General features: G+C 39.7%; 1 pseudogene; it reads left to right on the plus strand.

Moving 5' to 3' along the window:
• The first annotated feature begins 1,573 nt into the window (after positions 1-1,573).
• On the plus strand, positions 1,574-23,038 carry LOC137209241 (small ribosomal subunit protein eS1-like; annotated as a pseudogene).
• The last annotated feature ends 1,320 nt before the right edge of the window (positions 23,039-24,358 follow it).

Consider the following 24,358-nt stretch of genomic DNA (forward strand, 5'->3'; position numbering starts at 1 on the left):
TGCTCCTTCATCTGCTGTGCGTTTTTCTGTCTTCTCATTTTGCTTATATTACTGTGTTTGGGTTCTCCTTTTCGCAGGCTGCAGGTTCGTAGTTCCCATTGTTTTTGGTGTCTGTTCCCAGTGGCTAAATTTGGTTCAGTGGGTTGTGTAGGTTTCCTGGTGGAGGGAACTAGTGCCTGTGTTCTAGTGGATGAGGCTGGATCTTGTCTTTCTGGTGGGCAGGTCCACATCTGGTGGTGTGTTTTGGGGTGTCTGTGGACTTATTTTGATTTTAGGCAGCTACTCTACTAATGGGTGGGGTTGTGTTCCTCTCTTGCTAGTTTTTTGGCATAGGTTTCCAGCACTGTAGCTTGCTGGTCATTGAGTGAAGCTGCGTGTTGGTGTTGAGATGGAGATCTCTTTTCACCGTTTGATATTACGTGGAGCTGGGAGGTCTCTTGTGGACCAGTGTCCTGAAGTTGCCTCTCCCACCTCAGAGGCACAGCACTGACTCCTGGCTGCAGCACCAAGAGCCTTTCATCCACATGGCTCAGAATAAAAGGGAGAAGAAGTAGAGAGAAAGAAAGAAAGAAAGAAAGAAAGAAAGAAAGAAAGAAAGAAAGAAAGAAAGAAAGAAAGAAAGAAAGAAAGAAAGAAAGAAAGAAAGAAAGAAGAGGATAAAATAAAGTAAGATAAAATAAAATACAGTTATTAAAATAGAAAATAATTATTAAGAAAAAAAATTTTTAAGTAAAAGAAAACAAACCAAAAAATGAATGGACAGAACCCTAGGACAAATGGTGAAAGCAAAGCTGTACAGACAAAATCTCACACAGAAGCATACACATACACACTCACAGAAAGAGGAAAGGGGAAAAAATAGTAAATCTTGCTCTCAAAGTCCTCCTCCTCAATTTGGGATGATTCGTTGTCTATTCAGGTATTCCACCGATTCAGGGTACATCAAGTTGATATTGGAGATTTAATCCGCTGCTCCTGAGGCTGCTGGGAGACATTTCCCTTTCTCTTCTTTGTTCGCACAGCTCCCGGGGCTCAGCTTTGGATTTGGCCCCGCCTCTGTGTGTAGGTCGCCTGAGGCCGTCTGTTCTTCGCTCAGAGAGGACGGGGTTAAAGGAGCCGCTGATTCGGGGGCTCTGGCTCAGTCAGGCTGGGGGGAGGGAGGGGTACGGATGCGGGTTGAGCCTGCGGCGGCAGAAGCCAGTGGGATGTTGCAACAGCCGGAGGCGCCCCATGCGTTCTCCCAGGGAAGTTGTCCCTGGCTCCAGGGACCCCGGCAGTGGCAGACTGCACAGGCTCCCTGGAAAGGGAGGTGTGGATAGTGACCTGTGCTGGCACACAGGCTTCTTGGTGGCGGCAGCAGCAGCCTTAACATCTCTTGTCCGTCTCTGTGGTCCACGCTGATAGCCGCGCCTCGCGCCCGTCTCTGGAGCTCCTTTAAGCAGCGCTCTTAATCCCCTCTCCTCATGCACCAGGAATCAAAGGGGGAAGAAAAGGTCTCTTGCCTCTTCGGCAGGTCTAGACTTTTCCCCGGACTCCCTCCCGGCTAGCAGTGGTGCGCTAACCCCTTCCGGCTATGTTCACGCCACCAGTCCTCTCCCTGCGATCCGACCGAAGCCAGAGCCTCAGCTGCCAGCCCCCGCCACCCTGGCGGGTGAGCAGACAAGCCTCTCGGGCAGGTGAGTGTTGGTCGGCACCAATCCTCTATGCAGGAATCTCTCCGCTTTGCCCTCCGCACCCCTGTGGCTGTGCTCTCCTCCGCGGCCCCGAAGCTTCTCCCCTCCGCCACCCGAGTCTCCACCTGTGAAGGGGCTTCCTAGTGTGTGGAAACCTTTCCTCCTTCACAGCTCCCTCCCACTGGTGCAGGTCCCATCCGTATTATTTTGTCTCTGTTTTTTCTTTTGCCCTACCCAAGTACGTGGGGAGTTTCTTGCCTTTTGGGAGGTCTGAGGTCTTCTGCCAGCATTCAGTAGGTGTTCCGTAGGAGCTGTTCCACATGTAGATGTATTTCTGATGTATGTGTGGGGAGGAAGGTGATCTCCACGTCTTACTCTTCCGCCATCTTCCCCCTCTCTCCCGATCATATGGTTTTTATTCTTCAGTTTGTTAATATGGTGTATCACACTGATTGATTTGCGTATATTGAAAAATCCTTGCATCCCTGGGATAAATCCCACTTGATCCTGGTGTATGATCCTTTTAATGTGTTGCTGGATTCTGTTTGCTAGTATTTTGTTGAGGATTTTTGCATCTATATTCATGAGTGATATTGACCTATAATTTTCTTTTTTTTGTAGTATCTTTCTCTGCTTTTGGTATCAGGGTGATTGTGGCCTCATAGAATGAGTTTAGGAGTGTTCCTTCCTCTGCAATTTTTTGGAAGAGTTTGAGAAGTGTTGGTGTTAGCTCTTCTCTAAATGTTTGGTAGAATTCACCTGTGAAGCCATCTGGTCCTGGACTTTTGTTTGTTCGAAGATTTTTAATCACAGTTTCAATTTCATTACTTGTGATTGCTCTGTTCATACTTTCTATTTCTTCCTGGTTCAGTCTTGGAAGGTTATACCTTTCTAAGAATTTCTCCATTTCTTCCAGGTTGTCCATTTTATTGACATAGAGTTGCTTGTAGTAGTCTCGTAGGATGTTTTGTATTTTTGCCGTGTCTGTTGTAACTTCTCCTTTTTCATTTCTAATTTTATTGATTTAAGTCCTCTCTCTCTTTTTCTTGATGAGTCTGGCTAATGGTTTATCAGTATTGTTTATCTTCTCAAAGAATCAGCTTTTATTTTATTGATCTTTACTATTGTTTTCATTGTTTCTATTTCATTTGTTTCTGCTCTGATCTTTATGATTTCTTTCCTTTTGCTAACTTTGGGTTTTGTTTGTTCTTCTTTCTCTAGTTCCTTTAGGTGTAAGGTTAGATTGTTTATTTAAGGTGTTTCTTGTTTCTTGAGGTAGGATTTTATAGCTATAAACTTCCCTCTTAGAACTATTTTTGCTGCATCCCATAGGTTTTGGATTGTCATATTTTCATTGTCATTTCTCTCTAGGTATTTTTTTATTTCCTCTTTGATTTCTTCAGTCATCTCTTGGTTATTTAGTAACGTATTGTTTAACCTCCATGTGTTTGTGTTTTACGTTTTTTTCCCTGTAATCCACTTCTATTCTCATAGCGTTGTGGTCAGAAAAGATGCTGATATGATTTCAATTTTCTTAAATTTACTGAGGCTTGATTTGTGACCCAAGATGTGATCTATCCTGGAGAATGTTCCATGAGCACTTGAGAAAAAAGTATAATCTGCTGGTTTTGAATGGAATGTCCTATAAATATCAATTAAATATATCTGGTCTATTGTGTCATTTAAAACTTCTGTTTCCTCATTTATTTTTATTTTGGATGATCTGTCCATTGGTGTAAGTGAGGTGTTAAAGTCCCCCACTATTATTGTGTTACTGTTGATTTCCTCTTTTATAGCTGTTAGCAGTTGCCTTATGTATTGAGGTGCTCCTATGTTGGGTGCATATATATTTATAATTGTTATACCTTCTTCTTGGATTGATCCCTTGATCATTATGTAGTGTCCTTCCTTGTCTCTTGTAACATTCTTTATTTTAAAACCTATTTTATCTGCTATGAGTATTGATACTCCAGCTTTCTTTTGATTTCCATTTGCATGGAATATCTTTTTTCCATCCCCTCACTTTCAGTCTGTATGTGTCCCTAGGTCTGAAGTGGGTCTCTTGTAGACAGCATATATATAGGTCTTGTTTTTGTGTCCATTTAGCGAGCCTGTGTCTTTTGGTCGGAACATTTAATCCATTCACGTTTAAGGTAATTATTGATATGTATGTTCCTATTACCATTTTCTTAATTGTTATGGGTTTGTTGTAAGTCCTTTTCTCCTGTGTTTCCCACTTAGAGAAGTTCCTTTAGCATTTGTTGTAGAGCTGGTTTGGTGGTATTGAATTCTCTTAGCTTTTGCTTGTCTGTAAAGCTTTTGATTTCTCCATCAAATCTGAGTGGGATCCTTGCCAGTAGAGTAATCTTGGTTGTAGGTTCTTCCCTTTCATCACTTTAAATATGTCATGCCACTCTCTTCTGCCTTGTAGAGTTTCTGCTGAGAAATCATCTGTTAACCTTATGGGAGTTCCCTTGTGTGTTATTTGTCATTTTTCCCTTGCTGCTTTCAATATAATTTTTCTTTGTCTTTATTTTTTCCAATTTGATTACGATGTGTCATGGCGTGTTTCACCTTGGGTTTATCCTATATGGGACTCTCTGCACTTTCTGGATTTGGGTGGACATTTCCTTTCCCATGTTATGGAAGTTTTTGACTATAATCTCTTCAAATATTTTCTCTGGTCCTTTCTCTCTCTCTTCTCCTTCTGGGACCCCTATAATTTGAATGTTGGTGCATTTAGTGTTGTTCCAGAGGTCTCTTAGGCTGTCTTCATTTCTTTCCATTCTTTTTTCTTTATTATGTTCTGCAGCACTGAATTCCACCATTCTGTCTTCCAGGTCACTTATCCATTCTTCTGCCTCAGTTATTCTGCTACTGATTCCTTCTAGTGTAGTTTTCATTTCAGTTATTGTATTGTTCATCTCTGTTTGTTTGTTCTTTAATTCTTCTAGATATTTGTTAAGCATTTCTTGCATCTTCTTGATCTTTGCCTCCATTTTTTTCCCAAGGTCCTGGATCATCTTCACTATCATTATTCTGAAGTCTTTTTCTGGAAGGTTGCCTATCTGCACCTCATTTAGTTATTTTTCTGGGGGGTTTATCTTGTTCCTTCATCTGGTACATAGTCCTCTGCCTTTTCATCTTGTCTATCTTTCTGTGAACGTGGTTTTTATTCCACAGGCTGCAGGATTGTACCTTTTCTTGCTTCTGCTGTCTGTCCTCTGGTGGATGAAGCTATCTAAAAGGCTTGAGCAAGTTTTCTGATGGGAGAGACAGGTGGTGGATAGAGCTGACTGTTCCTCTGGTGTGCAGAGCTCAGTAAAACTTTAATCTGCTTGTCTGATGATGGGTGGGTCTGGGTTCCCTCCTTGTTGGTCACTTGGTGTAAGGGAACCCAACACTGGAGCCTACCCAGGCTCTCTGGTGTGGCTAATGGTGGATTCTGGGAGGTCTCACTCCAAGGAGTACTTCTCAGAACTTCTGCTTCCAGTGTCCTTGGCCTTATGGTGAGACACAGCCATCCCCCGCCTCTGCAGGAGACCCTCCAACACTAACAGGTAGGTCTGGTTCAGTCTCCTATGGGGTCACTGCTCCTTTCCCTGGGTCCAATGCACACACTACTTTGTGTGTGCCCTTCATACTTGGAGTCTTTGTTTCCCCCAGTCCTGTCAAAGTCCTGCAATCAAATCCAACTAGCCTTCAAAGTCTGATTCTCTAGGAATTCCTCCTCTCATTGCTGGACCCCCAGGTTAGGAAGCCTGATGTGGGGCTCAGAACATTCACTCCAGTGGGTGGACTTGTGTGGTATAAGTGTTCTCCAGTTTGTGAGTCACCCACCCAGCAGTTAGGGAATTTGATTTTATTGTGATTGCGCCCCTCCTACCATCTCATTGTGACTTATCCTTTGTCTTTGGATGTGGGGTATCTTTTTTGGTGAGTTTCAATGTTTTCCTGTTAATGATTGCTCAGCAGTTAGTTGTGATTCTGGTCCTCTTGCAAGGACCTCTTGCAAGAGGGAGTGAGAGCACATCCTTCTACTCCGCCATCTTGAACCAATCTCCCTGTTGCCCAGTGATTTGCTGAAGCATTTGACGTCTTAGCCAGCAGAGAATAGCAAAACCTATTTGCAACACCCTAGGATGAGGGGCTCTACTTTTGCTGGCTGGCCTCTTGCTGGTTCCAGTAGGCGGCAGTACAACACTGCAGGTGTCTGAGTAAGCTCCAGCTTGGACCTCGGTCTCCAGTGAAACTAAAAGATCTGGAGACCCAGGACACTATCCTGAGGTAGGAGGTAAGCTTAATATTTAAGAAGCAAGCAGAAGAAAAGGATCCCGAAGAGGAAAATGAGAAAGATCTATCTGATAGACAGGAGTCTAAGAGAAAGCAATGTCTCAAAAAACAATACAAAGAAACAAGGAAAAGAGTTTCAAAACTGTATCCAGATTAGCAAAAATTATGTCCAATGCATTTAGTAATTGTGTGGTCACTGGTAACGTTGATCTTGGTGAGCACTATTTTAGTGGAGGTAAATGCCAGATTCTCCTTTGCTCTTCTTCTTCCTTCTATCTATTGGATATTTCTTGAGCTATATCTGAGGATGTAGAAATAAAAGCTACACTCTTTTCTGCTCTTAAGCAGCTCGCAGTCTCATGGAGGAACCAGCTAGAGAAGCAAAGCATTAAAATGTAGTTCTGAAACTATGGGGTCACTTAGAATGACTGCATAATATAACTCTGTGTTATCAGAGGAGGCTGCTGGGAGAGAAGTTAATAGGTGTGGTTCCTTTGAAGAATGGGGGAAGTATGTTACATAATGAGGATGAACAAGGGTAATATCTGAGAAGCCAGAGAACTTAGCTAGTTCAAGAAACTGAGGATGTTTTAATGTGGTTGAAAGAAAAGGAAAGAAAACCAGGTCCATAGTGCTAAGGTTTTAGTGTCCAAGATTAGGAGTTTGGATTTTATCCTGAAGTCTTTCAAGGAGATGTAAAGAAAGGATTTGGGGCAGGGGAGTGTTATACTTCAATTCACATGTTAAAACTAAACTGATGAAGAGGAGAATGAGACTAGAAACAAGGAGATATTCCAAGGCTATTGGAAGAATCCAGCTAAGCAATAATGAAGGCCTTAGTTGAAGTGGGGCGGGGAGGGGGGTGGATAAATGGAAGAAGTCAGATTCAGCAAAACTTGATACCTGGTTTTATATGCTAGTTGAAGGAGAGGGAAAAGGAAGAGTCTGGTTGCTGACTTGGGTGATCAAACCCAAGATAAGAGAAGGGACAAGTTGGGACATGAGAGATGATAAGTTCAGTTTGGGACACGTTAAGATTAAGATGTCTATGACAGAGTTGAATATATGGATGTGGGACTAAAAAGAGTCACTTGAGCTACATACCAGATACATGTATAAGCAGCACACAAATTATGGTTGAAGTCATACCATGTACTAGAAGGATCTTTCTTGGAAAGAAAATGTAAAGTGAAAAGGGGGCTGAGGAGGAGCATCCCCTGTGGCTTAGTCCTTGCCAGCCACTATGTCAAAAATACCATTATCTATATGGCTTAAACAACACACATTTTTTTTCTCACAGTTCAGGAGGCTGGGAAATCCAAGATGAGGGAACCAACGGACTCAGTGTCTAGTTAGAGTCCGCTTACTGGTTCATAGACGGGCATCTTCACACTGTGTTCTTACATGGTAGAAAAGAGGAGAGAGCTCTCTGACGTCTCTTTTTTAAAAGTATTAATCTAGGGCAGGGCCAAGAGAGTGGAGTTGGAAGACCCTGAGCTCATGGGCATAACAAAATTATAACTATTTACAGAGCAACTATTGATGAGAAAAACTGGGAGACTAGAAGAAAAGATCTCCTACAACTAGAGATATAAAGAAGGAGACACAATGAGACAGGTAGAAGAGTGAAGATACAGTATAGTCAAGACCCATAACCCAAGGTGGGTGACTCACAAATGGGAGGACTATTATAATTGTAGAGTTTCTTCCCAAGGAACAAGGGGTTTGAGCCTTCCCTGGGGTCCTGCACCAGAAATATGAACCCCCAGAATGTTTGACTTTGAAAGCAAATGGGGCTTACTTTCAGGGGTGTGAGAGGGTTGTGGGAAGTAGACATTCCAGTCTTAAAAGGTAACACAAAATTCCCTGTACTAAGGGACCCAGGGAAGAGGCAGTAATTTGAAAGGAGCCTGGATCAGACCCACCTGCTGATATTGGGGAGCCTCATGGAGAAGCTGGAGGAAACTGTAGCTCACCCTGGGGACATAGACACTGGAGGCAGCCATTTTGAGGAACTCGTTCTACCATGTGGGAACTGGTGCTGGCAAGCACCATTTTGGAATTCTCCCTCTAGCTTATTAGTGCAGGGACCTGGCCCCACCCACCAGCCTTTCAGCACCAGTACTGGGATGCCTCAAGCCAAGCAGCAAGCTGGTCGAGAACACAGTCCCAGCCACTAGCAGGGCTTCTGCCTTAAGGCCTCCTGAGCCCACAGCCATCCCAGGACCATACCCTGCCCATCAGGGCACATATACATATACCAGTGCACCACAACTCATATACCAGTGCACCAACACTAGCCCTGGGAACACAAGGACCCTGCAGTCAGAGGCCCTGGGACCTGGCTGTGCCCACCAATGAACTGGTACTAGCCCCAGGACCATCCTCATCCACCAGTGGGTAGGCACCAACCCTACGACCTGCTGGCCTTGGCCCTAGCAGGCCAACCCCAGCTTCAAGACACCTTGGACCCCTCACTCAGCTGCCCTAGGATCATCTCCACTCATCATAGGCCAACACTAGTCTTGGGACAATTTAGACCCCACAGCCAGTTGTGTCTGGAGCTGGCTCTGCTCACCAGTAGACTGAAAATAGATATGGAACCCTTGGTCTCACAACCACCCATGCCTGACCTGGCTCTGCCTACCAGTGGCCCAGCACTAGACACAAAACCACCTGAGGTCCTGCAGCTATCAGCCTCATGACTCAGCCCTGACAACCAGTGGCCAGCAGCTTCCACACAAGACAGAACATGGCAACCAACTGGACTGGGGGCCAGCCACATCTACCAGATTGCCCACAGTAGTCAGCCTGCCACAACAGAAGGACCCACACAGCCCAAATAGGGGACAACTCTAGAGCATAGAGCTCTGGTGACCAGAGGGGAATACGCTACTGTGAGACATAGGAGGTCTCCTCCAAAAGGTCACTTCTCCAAGCACAGGAAACATAACCAACCTACAGATACATAGAAATAAAAACAGCAAATTAAGCAAAATGATGTAACAGAGGAATATCTTCCAAATGAAGGAATAAGATAAAACCCCAGAAGAAGAACTAAGTGAAGTGGAGATAGGCAATCTACCCTATAGACAGTTCAAGTTAATGATCATAAATATGTTCAAAGAACTCAGAAGAAGACTGGATAAAAAGAATGAGAAGTTAGAAGTTTTTAACAGTTAGAAAATATGAAGAAGACCAGAGATGAAGAATACAATCATTGAAATGAAAAATACACTAGAAGTAGTCAACAGTAGATTAGATGATTCAGAGGAATGGATCAACAAACTGGAAGACAGAGTAAGGGAAATCAGTGTAAAGGAACAGAAAAAAAGAACAAAAAGAAATGAGGGCAGTTTAAGAGACCTCTGGGACAACGTCAAGCATACTAACATTCACATTATAGGGGTCTCAGAAGGAGAAGTGAGAGAGCAAGGGGCAGAGAACAAGTTTCATACAAGGGATCTCCCATAAGGCTATCAGCTGACTTTTCAGCAGAAACTCTGTAGGCCAAAATGGAGTGGCCCGATATATTTAAAGTGATGAAAGGGAAAAACCACAACCAAGAACACTCTACCCAGCAAGGCTTTCAATCAGATTTGATGGAGAAATCAAAAATGTTACAGACAAGCAAAAGCTAAAAGAGATCACACCACACCAGCTTTACAAGAAATGTTAAAGGGACTTCTCTAAGTGAAAAAGAAAGGCTGCAACTAGAAACACGAAAATTATGAAAGGAAAAATCTCATTTGTAAAGGCAAATATACAGTAAATCAGCCATGTATAAAGTTAGGAGGGAGGGCAAAAGACAAAGGTAATAAAATCGTGTATATCTGCAATAAGTAATTAAGGGATACACTAAACAAAATGATGTAAAATATGACATCAAGAACAGTTAGTGTGTTGGGGGGAGTGAAAATGCAGGTTTGTCAAATGCATTTGAATTTAAGAGATCAGCAACTTAAAATAACTATATGTGTGTGTGTGTGTATATACAGATAGATACAGGTAGATAGTTATGTACAATGGGGGGAATATAGTCAATAACTAATATCTTTGTATGATGACATCATAACTAGACTTATCGTGGTGATCATTTTGAAATGTATAGAAACACCAAATTGCTATGTTGTGGCACAGGAACTAACACAGTGTTGTAGGTCAATTACACTTTAAAAACAAACAAACAAATCATAGAAAAAGATTGGATTTGTGGTTACCAGAGGCTGGGGTTGGGGGGAGGGGAATTGGATGAAGGCAGTCAAAAGCTACAAACTACCAGTTATAAGATAAATAAGTACTAGGAATGTAATGTTCAACATGATAAATATAATGACCATTGCTGTATGTTAAATATGAAACTTGCTAAGAGAGTAAATCCTAAGAGTTTTCATCACTAGAAAAAAATGTTTTTCTATTTCTTTAATTTTGTTTCTTTATGAGACGATGGGTGTTCCCTAAACTTGTTGTAATAATCATTCATGATGTACAAAATTCAAATCATTATGGTGTACACCTTAAACTTACACAGTGCTGTATGTCAATTATATCTCAATGAAGCTAGAAGGAAAAAAAGACCACTAATCCCATTCATGAGGGCTCCACCCTCCTGAGTTAATCATCTCCCAAAGGCCCCACTTTCTAATGCTATCACACTGGAGATTAAGTTTCAACAGAAGACTTAGGGTGTTGGAAGGGGAGGGGCACACAAACATCCAGTCTACAGCATCCTGGCAATACTAATATTTAAAGAATTGTAAAGGAAGAGACATACACAGAGGAGATTGACAACAACTCACTAGAAAAGTAGGAAGAAAATTAAAGTGTTTTAAAGGAGGTCAGTAGGAAATTAGAGAATTTGAAGAACTGGGATGTTAACAATGTCAAATACTGCAGAAATGAAATACAGGGATGTGTTCATTGCAGCAATTTATAGAATAAGAATAAGAAAATGCTTAAAAAACATGAAAAAATGCACATTCATTCTAGGAATCAGAGAAATATAAATTAAACAGATATTGATAGTATTTCCTATGAAATTGGAAAAAAATAACTGATAGATTCCAGTGATGACAAAATTAGAGGAAACAAGGCACATACACTGTTTATGGAAGTATAAATTGGTGCAGAGTTTTTGGAGAAAAAATTGGTGTTACCTGTCAAAATTTTAATTGTTTGATACCCTTGGTACTCTGTTCTATTTGTAACAATCTGTATACACACATACTAGCACAATTGCACAAGGATAAGTGAGACATAAAACAATGTTCATTACAACATAATTCACAATGAAAGAAGTTGGAAATAATTTACAAATACCAATCAATAAGAGGTTAGGTGAATAAATTATGGTATAAACATACTATAGAACAATATGGATCTGTAATACAGAATGAGACAAAACAGATGGTATTGATCTAAAAGAAATCTGTTATATATTGTTGAAGAAAAAAATTGTAGACAAATACACGAGAGACTCCTATTTTTTTAATTTTATTTTATAGAAATATAGTTAATTTACAATGTTGTGTTAATTTCTGCTGTACAGTAAGGTGATTCAGTTATATATATATACTTTTTAATATTTTTTCCATTACGGCTTATCACAGGATATTAAATATAGTTCCCTGTGCTATATAGTAGGACCTTGTTGTTTATCCATTCTAGATATAATAGTTTGCATCTGCTAATCCCAAACTCCACTCCTGTTTTATTTCTACCTCTCTGATTCTATTTCTTGTGTTCATCTTTATTACTGGCAGTTCCCAGAATTGTGTCCTTCATCCTTTCTCTTCTCACATATGGTCCCTGAATGATTTACTCTTTTTCTGTGGCTTCATCTATCCCCTGTCATGTTATTTATGATGGAATTTTTCTAATATCAAGAAGATAAAGTTGATAGCAGTATAAGCAATTGGCATACCAGTCTAAACATGCATTGACTCTAGCTCATTCAGTTAAAACTTCACAAGGGTGGCATATTTCTTGTGCATCTGAGAATGTTCCTTCTTTTCCCTTGTACTAAATGATGACTTGAAGTGGCAATAGAGTTCTTGGGTCATCATCTGCACCTTCCTCAACTCTGTAGATGTTATTCAAGTCTTTTATTACATTTTTGCAGCAGAAAGTAGAATTTTCAGGTCTGGTGGTGCTGGTGGTTCTCCCCTATCCAGCTATCTGACTGGAAATCACCACCATTTACCTCCTGGATGTATAGTTCCCTCACAGGAGAGTGAGTCTCAAGGCAGGCCTCACTCTTCCCTCACTCTTGTGTGGTCTACACAGCTTTATCGCTCTAATAAACAAGCTCAGCCAAAGATGGTTTTCCTCCAAGTCTGAGAGGTAATCTCTAAACCCTTGGAATGTCAAGCCTGATAAGAGTGTCTTTGTTTGCCAGGGGAGCTTGCACCTGCCAGATAGTAACAATGTGATTTAGGTTAGGGGATTTAAGCCACATCAAAAATGTGATTCAACGTGGGGACTTTGGGTCATATATATCAACTCAACTTCCTGAAGGGCTGAAAATCGAGATCAGTAATATTGGAGCCTGAATGATGAACCAACACTGACTCTGGACACCAAGACTGGAGTAAGCATCCCTAACTGACAATACTTCATGTATATTGTCATTCATCACTGCCAGGAAGAGTTAACGTTGTTCATGACTCCATGGGAAGAGGACAATTGGAAGATCCATGTTTAAAACCCTCCTGGACTCTTACACAAGCATCCCTTCCTTTGGCTATTTTAATCTGTATCCTTTCCCTATAATAAATCATAACCATGAGTATAGAAGATTTTGGTGAATTTTTTTTTAACAAATGGAGAGAGAGACCCAGAGAGGTCAGCACAGCAAAGAGCTCACACAGTGGCCAAGTGGCAGAACCAGGATTCAAACCCAAGCCCTGCTGTGTGCACTAATCCCCTAGGCCAGCTATGTTCTTGTTCACAGGGGCCTGTGAGGGTGAGGCTCATTTTGCTGTTCTCCAGAACTGCCTGGAGAGCCTGGTATTTCCACCTGGTTACAAATCTCGAACCTTTCACATGTGAGGTGAATTCTAGTGAGTAATCAAAATAGAGTGTGGTTTTGGGAAGCCCCCTGAACTTGTAATTGGTGTCAGAAGTGAAGCAGTTTTTAGGGACTGCCCCCAACTTCAGTTGGCTAACCTTCACACAGAGACTTTCTAGAGGTTGAGAAAGTGTAGACTGAAGTACCAAGAACTTCTCCCCTTTTGGAGAAAACAGTGGTTTTCTACTTTTCTGTGAATGTTCTGGGAGGCATTAAATTCCATTCATTTCTCACACTATTCTCTAGTCACCCTCCACTGCTCCCATTATTTGAGTAGAACGATTTATAACACTGATTGTGCTGTTATATTCTCAGGAGGTAAATTTCTTGCATGTTCCAGTAAACATGCCATCTCCTTTTAAGATAAAATTGACAAACCTTTATCTAGACTAAGAAAAAAAGAGAGAAGACTCAAATAAATAAAAACAGAAATGAAGGAGGAGACATTACAACTCACACCACAGAAATACAAAACATCACAAGAGACTACTATAAACTACTATATGCCAACAAACTAGATAACCCAGAAGAAATGGTTCAATTCCCAGAAATGTGCAACCTGTCAAGCCTGAATAATGAAGAGATAGAAAATTTGAACAGAACAATGACAAGAAAGGAGATTGAATCAGTAATCAAAAACTTCTCAACAAAGAAAAAGCCAGGACCAGATGGCTTCACTGGTGAACTCTACCAGACATTTAAAAAAGAATTAACACCAGTCCTTCTCAAACTCTTCCAAAAAATTTGAAGAGGAGAGAACATCCCTAAACTCATTTTATTATGCTAGCATTACCCTGATACCAAAGCCAAATAAGGAACTACAGGAAAAGAAAACTACAGGCCAATATCCTTGATGAATATAGATGCAAAGATTCTCAACCAAATACTAGCACACTAAATTCAACAACATATTCAAAGGATTATACATCGTGATCAAGAAGAATTTATCCCTGGGATTTCAACACAGGTAAATAAATAAATGTGATAAGCCATATTAATAGAATGAAAGATAAATGTCATATGATCATCTTAATAGATGCAGAAAAAGCATTTTAAAAGATTCAGCATCTTTTATAATAAAAATTCAGCAAATGGGGTATAAAAAGAATGTACCTCAACATAGTAAAGGCCATATATGACAAAACCATAGTTAACGATATACTCAGTGGTGAAAGGTTGAAAGTTTTCCTTCTAACATTAAGAAAGTGGACACAAATGTGCCCACTCTCACCACTCTCATTCAACGTAGAGCTGAAAGTCCTAGCCAGAGCCATTAAACAAGAAGAAGAAATAAAGACATCCAATTAGAAAGCAAGAAGCAAACTTGTCTAAATAGTCGTAACGACTCCACCAAAAAACTGTTAGAACTAATAAAGGAATTTAGTAAAGTTGCAGGATACAAAATCAACATAAAAAATCAATTGTATTTTTTTAACTAGCCACAAGATTTTATTGTAGGGATCTATATATATCTTTCTGAGAAATGGTTTGAGCTATTCACTTGATGGTTATGAACACAACAGGATCTGTTTCATTGGTATATTTTTGGTTTGCTTGGCAAGGGAAAATCATGAGTCATTTTTATATATTAACAATGAACTAGCTGAAAAATAAAGAAAACAATCTTATTTGTAATAGCATCAAAAATAGTAAACTATTTAGGAATAAATTTAACCAAGGAGTTGAAAGATTTGTATACTGAAAATCACAAGGCTTTGATGAAAGAAATTGAAGACATAAATAAGTGAAAAAATATCCTGTGTTCATGAACTGGAAGATTTAATATTGTTAAAATATTCATACTACCTAAAACCATCTATAGATTCAGTACAAACTCTACCAAATTTCCAATGGCATTTTTCATAGAAATAGAAAAATTTATATGGAACCATGAAAGACCAAAAGTAGACATAGCAATCCTGAGAAAGGAGAACAAACCTGGAGGCATCACATGTTCTGATTTGAAACTTTATTTCAAAGCTATAATAATCAAAATAGTGTGGTACTGGCATAAAGACAGACACATAGACCAATGGAACAGAATTGAGAGTCCAGGAATAAACACATGTATATACAGTCAACTAATATTTGACAAGGGAGCCAAGAATACTCAATGGGAAAAGTATAGTCTTCAATAAATGGTGCTGGGAAAACTGGTTATTTACATACAAAAGAGTGAAATTAGATCCCTATCTTATACCAGTCACAAAAACTATCAAAATGGATTAAAGATTTAAGTGTAAGACCCAAAACTGTGATACTCCTAGAAGAAAACATAGCTGAAAAACTCCTTGACACTGGTGTTGGTAATGGTTTTTTGAATATGACATCAATAGCACAAACAACAAAAACAAAAATAAAGAAGTGGGGCTACATCAAACTAAAAAGCTTCTGCACAGCAAAAGAAATAATTGAAAAGGTGACCTACTGAATTGGAGAAAGTATTTGCAAAACATCTGATAAAGGGTTAACATCCAAAATATATAAGAAACTCATGCAACCTGCACCCCAATGTTCATTGCAGCACTATTTACAGTAGCTCAGATATGGAAGCAACCTAAACGTTTATTGACAGGGGAAAGGATAAAGAAGATGTGGTACATATATACAATGGAATATTACTCAGCCCTAAAAAAGAATGAAATCATTCCATTTGCAGCAACATGGATGGACCAAAGATTGTCATACTGAGTAAAGTATGAAGTAAGAAAGTCACAGAAGAACAAATATCGTATGGTATCACTTATATGTAGAATCTTAAAAAAATGCTACAAACGAACTAATTTACAAAACAAATAGAGTCACAGAAGTAGAAAACAATCTTATGGTTACCGGGAGGGAAGGGGGGAGGGTTAAACAGGGAAATTGGGATTGACATATACACACCACTATATATAAAACAGATAACTAATAAGGACCTACTGTATAGCACAGGGAACTCTACTCAATACTATGTAATGACCTACATGGGTAAAGAATCTAATAAAGAGTAAATATCTGTATACATATAACTGATTCACTTTGCTTTACAGCAGAAAGTAACACAACATTGTATATCAACTATACTTCAATTTAAAAATATATATGGAACTCATGCAACTCAATAGAAAAAAATATGATTTAAAAATGGGCAGAGCACATGAATAGACATTTTTCCCAAAGAAGACATAAATGACCAACATGTTCATGACTTATTAGTTCCATGAACTTGGATGTCAAAATCTCTTTCCAGATTTGGGAAATTCTCAGCCATTATTTCTTTTTGTTTTTTGTGGTTTTTTAGAACTTTCTTTTTTTTTTTTTAACATCTTTATTGGAGTATAATTGCTTTACAATGGTGTGTTAGTTTCTGCTTTATAGCTATACATATACATATATCCCCATTACTCTTCCTTCTTGTGTTTCCCTCCCACCCTCCCTATCCCACCCCTCTAGGTGGACACAGAGCCCCAGGCTGATCTCCCTCTGCTATGCAGCTGCTTCCCACTAGCTATCTATTTTACGTTTGGTAGTGCATATATGTCCATGCCACTCTCTCACTTTGTCACAGCTTACCCTTCCCCCTCCCTGTGTCCTCAAGTCCATTCTCTACATCTGTGTCTTTATTCCTGTCCTGTCCCTGGGTTCTTCGGAAGCTTTTTTTTTTTTTTAGATTCCATATATACGTGTTAGCATACGGTATTTATTTTTCTCTTTCTGACTTACTTCACTCTGTATGACAGACTCTAGGTCCATCTACCTCACTACAAATAACTCAATTTCTTTTCTTTTTATGGCTGAGTAATATTCCATTGCATGTATGTGCCACATCTTCTTTATCCATTCATCTGTCGATGGACACTTAGGTTGCTTCCATGTCCTGGCTACTGTAAATAGAGCTGCAATGAACATTGTCGTACATGATTCTTTGAATTTTGGTTTTCTCAGGGTATATGCCCAGTAGTGGGATTGCTGGGTCATATGGTAGTTCTATTTGTAGTTTTTTAAGGAACCTCCATACTGTTCTCCATAGTGACTGTATCAATTCACATTCCCACCAACACTGCAAGAGTGTTCCCTTTTCTCCACACCCTCTCCAGCATTTATTGTTTCTGGATTTTTTGAAGATGGTCATTCTGATCTGTGTCAGGTGATACCTTATTGTAGTCTTGATCTGCATTTCTCTAATGATTAGTGATGTTGAACATTCTTTCATGTGTTTTTTGGCAATCTGTATATCTTCTTTGGAGAAATGTCTATTTAGGTCTTCTGCCCATTTTTTTGGATTGGGTTGTTTGTTTTTTTGACATTGAGCTGCATGAGCTGCTTGTAAATTTTGGAGATTAATCCTTTGTCACTTGCTTCATTTGCAAACATTTTCTCCCATTCTGAGGGTTGTCTTTTTGTCTTGTTTATGGTTTCCTTTGCCGTGCAAAAGTTTTTAGGTTTCATTAGGTCCCATTTGTTTATTTTTGTTTTTATTTCCATTTCTCTAGGAGGTGAGTCAAAAAGGATCTTGCTCAGCCATTATTTCTTTAAGTAAGCTTTCTGCTCCTTTTTCCTCCTCTTCTCCTTCTGGGTCTCCAAACATGTGTAGATTGTTTATTTTAATGTTAGCCCATAATTCACATAGGCTTTCTTTGCTCTTTTTCATTGTTTTTTCTTCTCTGAGAGAATGATTCAAAGGACCTGTCTTCTAGTTCACTAATTCTTCTCTTTGGTTGAGTCTATTGTTGAAGCTCTCTATGGACTCTTTCAGTTTAGTTACTGTATTCTGCAACATAGGATTTCTGTTTTGGGTTTTTCTGTGTTTTTTTTGTTTTTATGGTTTCTATTTCTTTGTTGAACTTTTCATTTTGTTCATGCCCTGCTTTCCTAATTTTATTTAGTTGTCTCTCTGTGTTTTCTTAGAGTTCACTGAATTTAAGAAGATTATTCTGAATTCTTTGTCAAACACTTTGTAAATCTCCATTTCTTTAGCATCAGCCTTTGGAGCTTTATTAGTTTCCTTTGATGGTGTCATGTTTCCTTGATTATTCATGATCCTTGTGGCCTTGAATTGGTGTCTGCACATTTGAGGAAGTAGGCACCTCTTCCAGTCTTTAAAGACTAGCTTCAGCAGGCAAAGCCATTTACCAGTCAGCCCATCAGAGATCCAGAGATCCTGAGTGGGCTTACTTCTTGAGTCCTTGTACTGGCAAGTATGGTGCCTGGGTCAGCAGACTGGCAGGCCTGGTGCTTGGGTTCATTTGTGCCTGGGTCCATGGGTTGGGCCCAGAGCCTGTGTTCACTTGGGTGGGTCTGATGCATAAGTCTGTGTTGGGGAGCCTGGGATCTGTGTCCAAATGGGAAGACCTGTCTTCTAGGACCACAGGGGTCAACCAAGGCTACCAAGGCTAGTCAACCAAGGCTAGTCTCATAATTTGCCTGCAGATTCCTTTGGATTTTCTACATCAGCAGTAATGTGATCTAAACCAAGGCTACCAAGTTACCAGTGGGATGAACCTGACATCTGGGTCTAAAGGGACCAGTCAGGTGCTGGAATGGGCCAGGAACCTGGTTTTGTGGGAGCCAGCCTGGAGGCTGTGGACATGGGGATTGGCCTGGACCTAGGGTGATCCTGGAGCCTGAGGCTACAGCTGCTGGTCTGAAGGTTGGGTCTGAGGGAAGTCATCTGGCACTACTAGGAGGGCAGACTAGGAGCCTGGGTCTGTAAGAGATTATCTAAAGTCTAGGTCTGCAGGGGCCAGCCTGGCACTGGGGCAGGCTGGCAGCTTGGGGTGTGGTAGCATGGGCCCAGCTGGAGTCTGGGTTCATAGAAGCATAGATTCATGGGAGCTAGTTGGGAGCTGGGGCCACAATAGTCATGATCTAAGGGAGCTGGCTTGCTCTGGGGTGGTCCAGGAGGCTTGGTTCACTGGAGTCCACCAGGAGCCTGTTGTCACAGAAGCTGCCTGGAGCCACTGGAGTTGTTCAAATTGATGTTTCTAGGAGGGGACAGGTACTAAAAAATCCTACACTACCATCTTGCTCATTTTACTCCTGTCTCTTCTAAGACTGAATTTTTCTATACACTTGCTAATCACAATATCTGTGTGTTCTTTCTGTGAGTTTTTACTAACTGTAACTGCATTCATTTGCCCAATTTAGCTGTGGAGTCAATACTGACTACTTACATGAGATCAGATCTGGCCACAGCTTGTCAGGGGCACATGGTAGCAAGTTCTTCCAGTGTGCTTTCTAGTCTTAGTATCAATTTGATGTGATTTTCATCTTAATGTGCTAACACAGTGTACCTTCTTTACATCAAAATATAGTATTTTATATAAAAATCACCCTTAATTTCCACAAAATGGCTCCCAGAGTGATTTTTAAATCTGTTTATACTAATTTGCACAGCTGCTAAGTAACTGAAATATGTTGAGATTCTACCAATTCCCCCCCTTCTTTTTTTTGAAAAAGATTTACATTACAGTCAGCCTTCCATATCCATGTTTCTAGAACCCACAGATACAGAGGATGATTGTAAGGGACTTGAGCATCCAGGGTATCTTGGTGTGGAGTGAGCAGTCCTAGACTCAATCTCCCATGGATACCAAGGGACTACTGTATATGATTATAATGTCAGAACTTACAATTTGTGTCATGAGCTCTGTGGAAACAGAGACTAGGTGTAACAGACATCTCCATGTTTGTCAACTTACACACACCTTCCATCTCCCACCTACCTCCCCCATCCCTCTTACCTAAGCCTGGCACATGGCACACATATCTGTGCCAGCAGATAACAGCAAAGAGTCAGGGAATCAGAGATGAGGTATCAGTTAGGAGTGCTGTGACCTACCTGAATGAGTCAGGTGGCTTTTCTGCAGTGGGGAGGGAGCTGGAACATCAACGCAGAGGGCAGAGGGCAAGTGCAGATGCACAGCAGGCATATGGCTCACCAGCATTCCTCACATAAAGACTGGGACTAGGGGACTTCCCTGATGGTCCAGCAGTTAAGACTTTGCCTTCCAATGCAGGTGGTGTGGGTTTGATCCCTCGTCAGGGAGCTAAGATTCCATATGCCTCCCGGCCAAAAAACTAAAACATAAAGACAGAAGCAATATTGTAACAAATTCAATAAAGACTTAAAAAAAAAAAGACTGGGACTTCATCTGTTTACACTTACAGCCCAAGGTCTGGCTCTTTATAACTGATTAGAAGCTATTTTAAATGAATTATAATTAAAATAATAGCTAATATTTACTGAGGACTTACTAGGAGGTAATCTTGAACTATGTCAAGATTAGTAAACAAGTGTTAACCTGTGAGCCAAGTTAGAATAATATTTTGTATACAATATGGTTGTTTGCTGGAGTCCTGTTCACTCCTTTATTAGCTCTCATAATTTGCCTGCAGATTCTTTTGGATATTCTACATCAGCAGTAATGTGATCTAAAAACATGATAATTTGTGTCTCCTTTTCTAATCCACATACATTTTTATTTTTCTTGTCTCATTGCTTTGGCCAAGACACCAGTTAATTAATAGATAGTAGCAGTAACTGGAGAAATTCCTGCTTTATTCCTGACTTTGATAGTATTGCTTCTAAAGGCTCACTACCTAAATATTATGTTTGCTGTAGTTTTCTACAAATTTTTGCAATTATGAGTGAGTACTGAATTTTACCAAGTTTTTATTAAATCTTCTGAGATTTTACCAATTAACAAGAAGTCATTTTTAAAGATCCCACCATTATTTCCATGAGAGAAAGATAGATAGATAGATAGATAGATAGATAGATAGATAGATAGATTAGAAAGGTTATAAAAACACATGATCAGACTACTCATTCCAGAGAAGATGAAGTGGGCACATTTTTCTCTACTTTTCCAAAAATCCTGGACATTATATATAAAACACAAACACAAGAAGATTCTAAAAGGTGGAGAGAAGAAGTACTGGATAGGGACCTCAAGATCCAAGGAATGACATGGTGGTTAGTTCCCTGGGTTTCCTTTTTGTCATGTATATACCTTGGGCTGTGTGTTAAACAAGTCTGTAACCCAGAAATGCCAATCCCAAGAGAACTCTTCTCTCTCTTGGCAAAGGATGAGAAAAGAGATGGCCTAGCAAGATAGAAGCCTTTAGGCAATAATCACCTTATTCTGGCCAAATGCCATTGGAAAAATGTGGGACCCCACACCATCAGCAAGGCCAAGAGGAAGGCCTAGACCTCCATCTCTCTTGGCAGTAAGGAGGAATCCCTCCTCTTCCCAACTGAGGTGACGTCAGAAGAGGCTGATTGGGAAGACTGAACTTCCATTCCCACCCTGAAGTAATGAGGCACTACTTCCCTCTCTTGCTTGGGGTGTTATTGAGCAAGGACAAGGGAATATTTGTATTTTCACAACCACCCAGTGGTAATAACATCACCTACCCCACCACCACAGTGTCAAAAATCCCTCATCATACCAAAAACCAGGAAAATATCAACTTGAATGAAGAAAAGGCAATCAATAGGCACCAAAACCAAGATGAGAGATGTTGGAATTATCTGACAAGGATTTTAAAGCAGCCATCATAAAAATACTTCAACAAGTAATTATAAAACCCCGGAAATGAAAAAAAAGACAAAACCACTAGAAAGTCTCAGCAAAAGAACAGAATATATGAAGAAGAAACAAAGGGAAGTTTTAGAAGTGAATAATGCAGTAAATGAAATTTAAAAGTCACTTGATGGGCTTAATAGCAAAACGGAGATTATAAAGGAAAGAATCAGTGTACTTGAAGATAGAAAATGCCCAACCTGAACAACAGAAAGAAAACAGACTGAAAAAAATTAACAGAGACTCAGAGCTCTATGGGGGCAATAATAGAAGATCTAACATTCTTGTTATCAAAGTCTCAGAATGAGAGGAGAAAAAATAAGAATGCTGGGCTAAAGAAAGAAAAACTATTCAAAAAGTATTGAAATTTCTCCAAACTTGGCAAAAAGCACAAATCTACAGATTCAAGAAACTGAATGAACCCCAAAGAAACTCAAAGAAATACATACCAAGACACATTATAATCAACCAGCTGGAAACTAACAAAAAAGAAAAAAATATCTTCATAACAGAGAGAAACAACACATTAACTACAGGGGAAAACAATTTAAATGACTGCTGATTTCTCATCAGAAACCAATGCAGGCAAGAGGAGTAGCATAACATTTTTCAAGTGCTGAAATAGAAGAACTGTCAATCTAGAATTCTATACCCAGGGTCGGCAAGATCAAGTGCCTTACAAAAGGTGGTAAAAAGGGAGCCAAGAAGAAAGCAGTTGACCCATTTTCTAAGAAAGATTGGTATGATATGAAAGCACCAGCTATGTTCAATGTAAGAAATATTGGGAAAACACTAGTCACGAGAACTCAGGGAACCAAAATCTCATCTGATGGCCTCAAGGGTCATATTTTTGAAGTGAGCCTTGCTGATCTGCAGAATGATGAAGTTGCATTTAGAAAATTCATGCTAATTACTGAGGATGTTCAGGGCAAAAACTGCCCGACTAATTTCCATGGCATGGATCTTACCCATGATAAAATGTGCTCCATGGTCAAAAAATGTCAGACCATGATTGAAGCTCACACTGATGTCAAGACTACCTATGGTTATTTGCTTCGTCTATTCTGTACGGGTTTTACTAAAAAACGCAACAATCAGATTCGGAAGACCTCTTATGCCCAACACCAGCAGGTCCTCCAGATCCGCAAGAAGATGATGAAAATCATGACCCAAGAGGTGTAGACAAATGACTTGAAACAGGGTAAATAAATTCATTCCAGGCAGCATTGGGAAAGACAGAAAAGGTCTTCCAATCTATTTATCCACTCCATGATGCCTTTGTTAGAAAAGTAAAAATGCTGAAGAAGCCCAAGTTTGAATTGGGAAAACTCATGGAGCTACATAGTGAAGGTAGTAGTTCTGGAAAAGCTACTGGGGATGCAGCAGGTGCTAAAGTTGAGTGAACTGATGGATATGAGCCACCAGTCCAATAATCTGTTTAAAAATCAGACTTCCAATGGTGACAAATAAAAGATCTTATTTGTGAAAAAAATAGAATTCTATGCCCAGGAAATGAAGGTGAAATCAAGACATCCTCACTGTAAAGGAAAACTCAAAGTATTTGTCACCATCAGACCTACCCTAAAAGAATGGCTAAAGGAATATCTTGAAACAGAAAGAAAAAAGAAGGAAACTTGGAACATCAGGAATAAAGAAAGAGCAATGGAAAGAGTAAAAATATGGGTTAAATATCATGGACTATCCTTCTCCTCATTTCTTTCTTTCTATTGGCTGCACCAGGTGGCTTGCAGGGTTTTAGTTCCCCCACCAGGGATTTAACCCAGGCCCTGGAAGTGAAAGTACTGAGTCCTAATCACTGGACCGCCAGGGAATTCCCTATCCTTCTCCTCTTGAGTTTTCTAAATTATACTTGACAATTGAAGCAAAAATTATAACATTACCTGATATGGTTCTCAATATGTGGAGAGGATATGGTTAAGATAAGTAATCAAGGAGCGATGGTAAAGGAATCTTGTAAGGGTAATGTTTCTACATGCTAGTTGAACTGGTAAAAAGCCAACATCAGTAAACCATAAGTTACGTATGTTTAATGTAATGCCTTGAGCAGCCATTTAAAAATCTATTCAGAGAGATATACTCAAGATACACTATAGTAAATCAAAATGGAATTATTAAAAATATATTCAAATAACCTACAGAATGGCCAGGAAAGTAAAACGGAGGAATAAAAAACAGAAGAAACAAGAGGAAAATAAACAATAAAATGGCAGACTTAAGTCATAATATATCAATAATTACATTGTATAAATCAATGGAACAGAATAGGTAGCCCAGAATATACCCACACAAGTATAATCAACTGCTTTTTGACAGAGGTATAAAAGCAATTCAAAATAGACAACTAGTGAAAACATACTGTATAGCACAGGGAATTTTACTTAATGCACTGTGGTAACCTAAATGGGAAGGAAATCCGAAAAAGAGGGAATATATGTATATGTATAGCTAATTCATTTTGCTGTACAGTAGGAACTAATACAACATTGTAAAGCAACTATACTCCAATAAAAAATAATTTTAAAATAAAAAGCAATTCAATATAGAAAGGACAGTCTTTTCAACAAATGGTGCTGGAACAATTGGACAACCATATATTATGGATATAAGTCTCTTGTGGAATAAATGTATTACAAATATGTTCTCCCACTACGTGGCTTGCCTTTTTACTATTATAATGGTTACTTTTGATTAAAAGAACTTCTTAATTTTGCTGTACTATACTCTAAGCCTTC

This window comes from Pseudorca crassidens, chromosome 2 (genome assembly GCF_039906515.1).
Source record: "Pseudorca crassidens isolate mPseCra1 chromosome 2, mPseCra1.hap1, whole genome shotgun sequence".
NCBI classification, from domain to species: Eukaryota; Metazoa; Chordata; class Mammalia; order Artiodactyla; family Delphinidae; genus Pseudorca; species Pseudorca crassidens.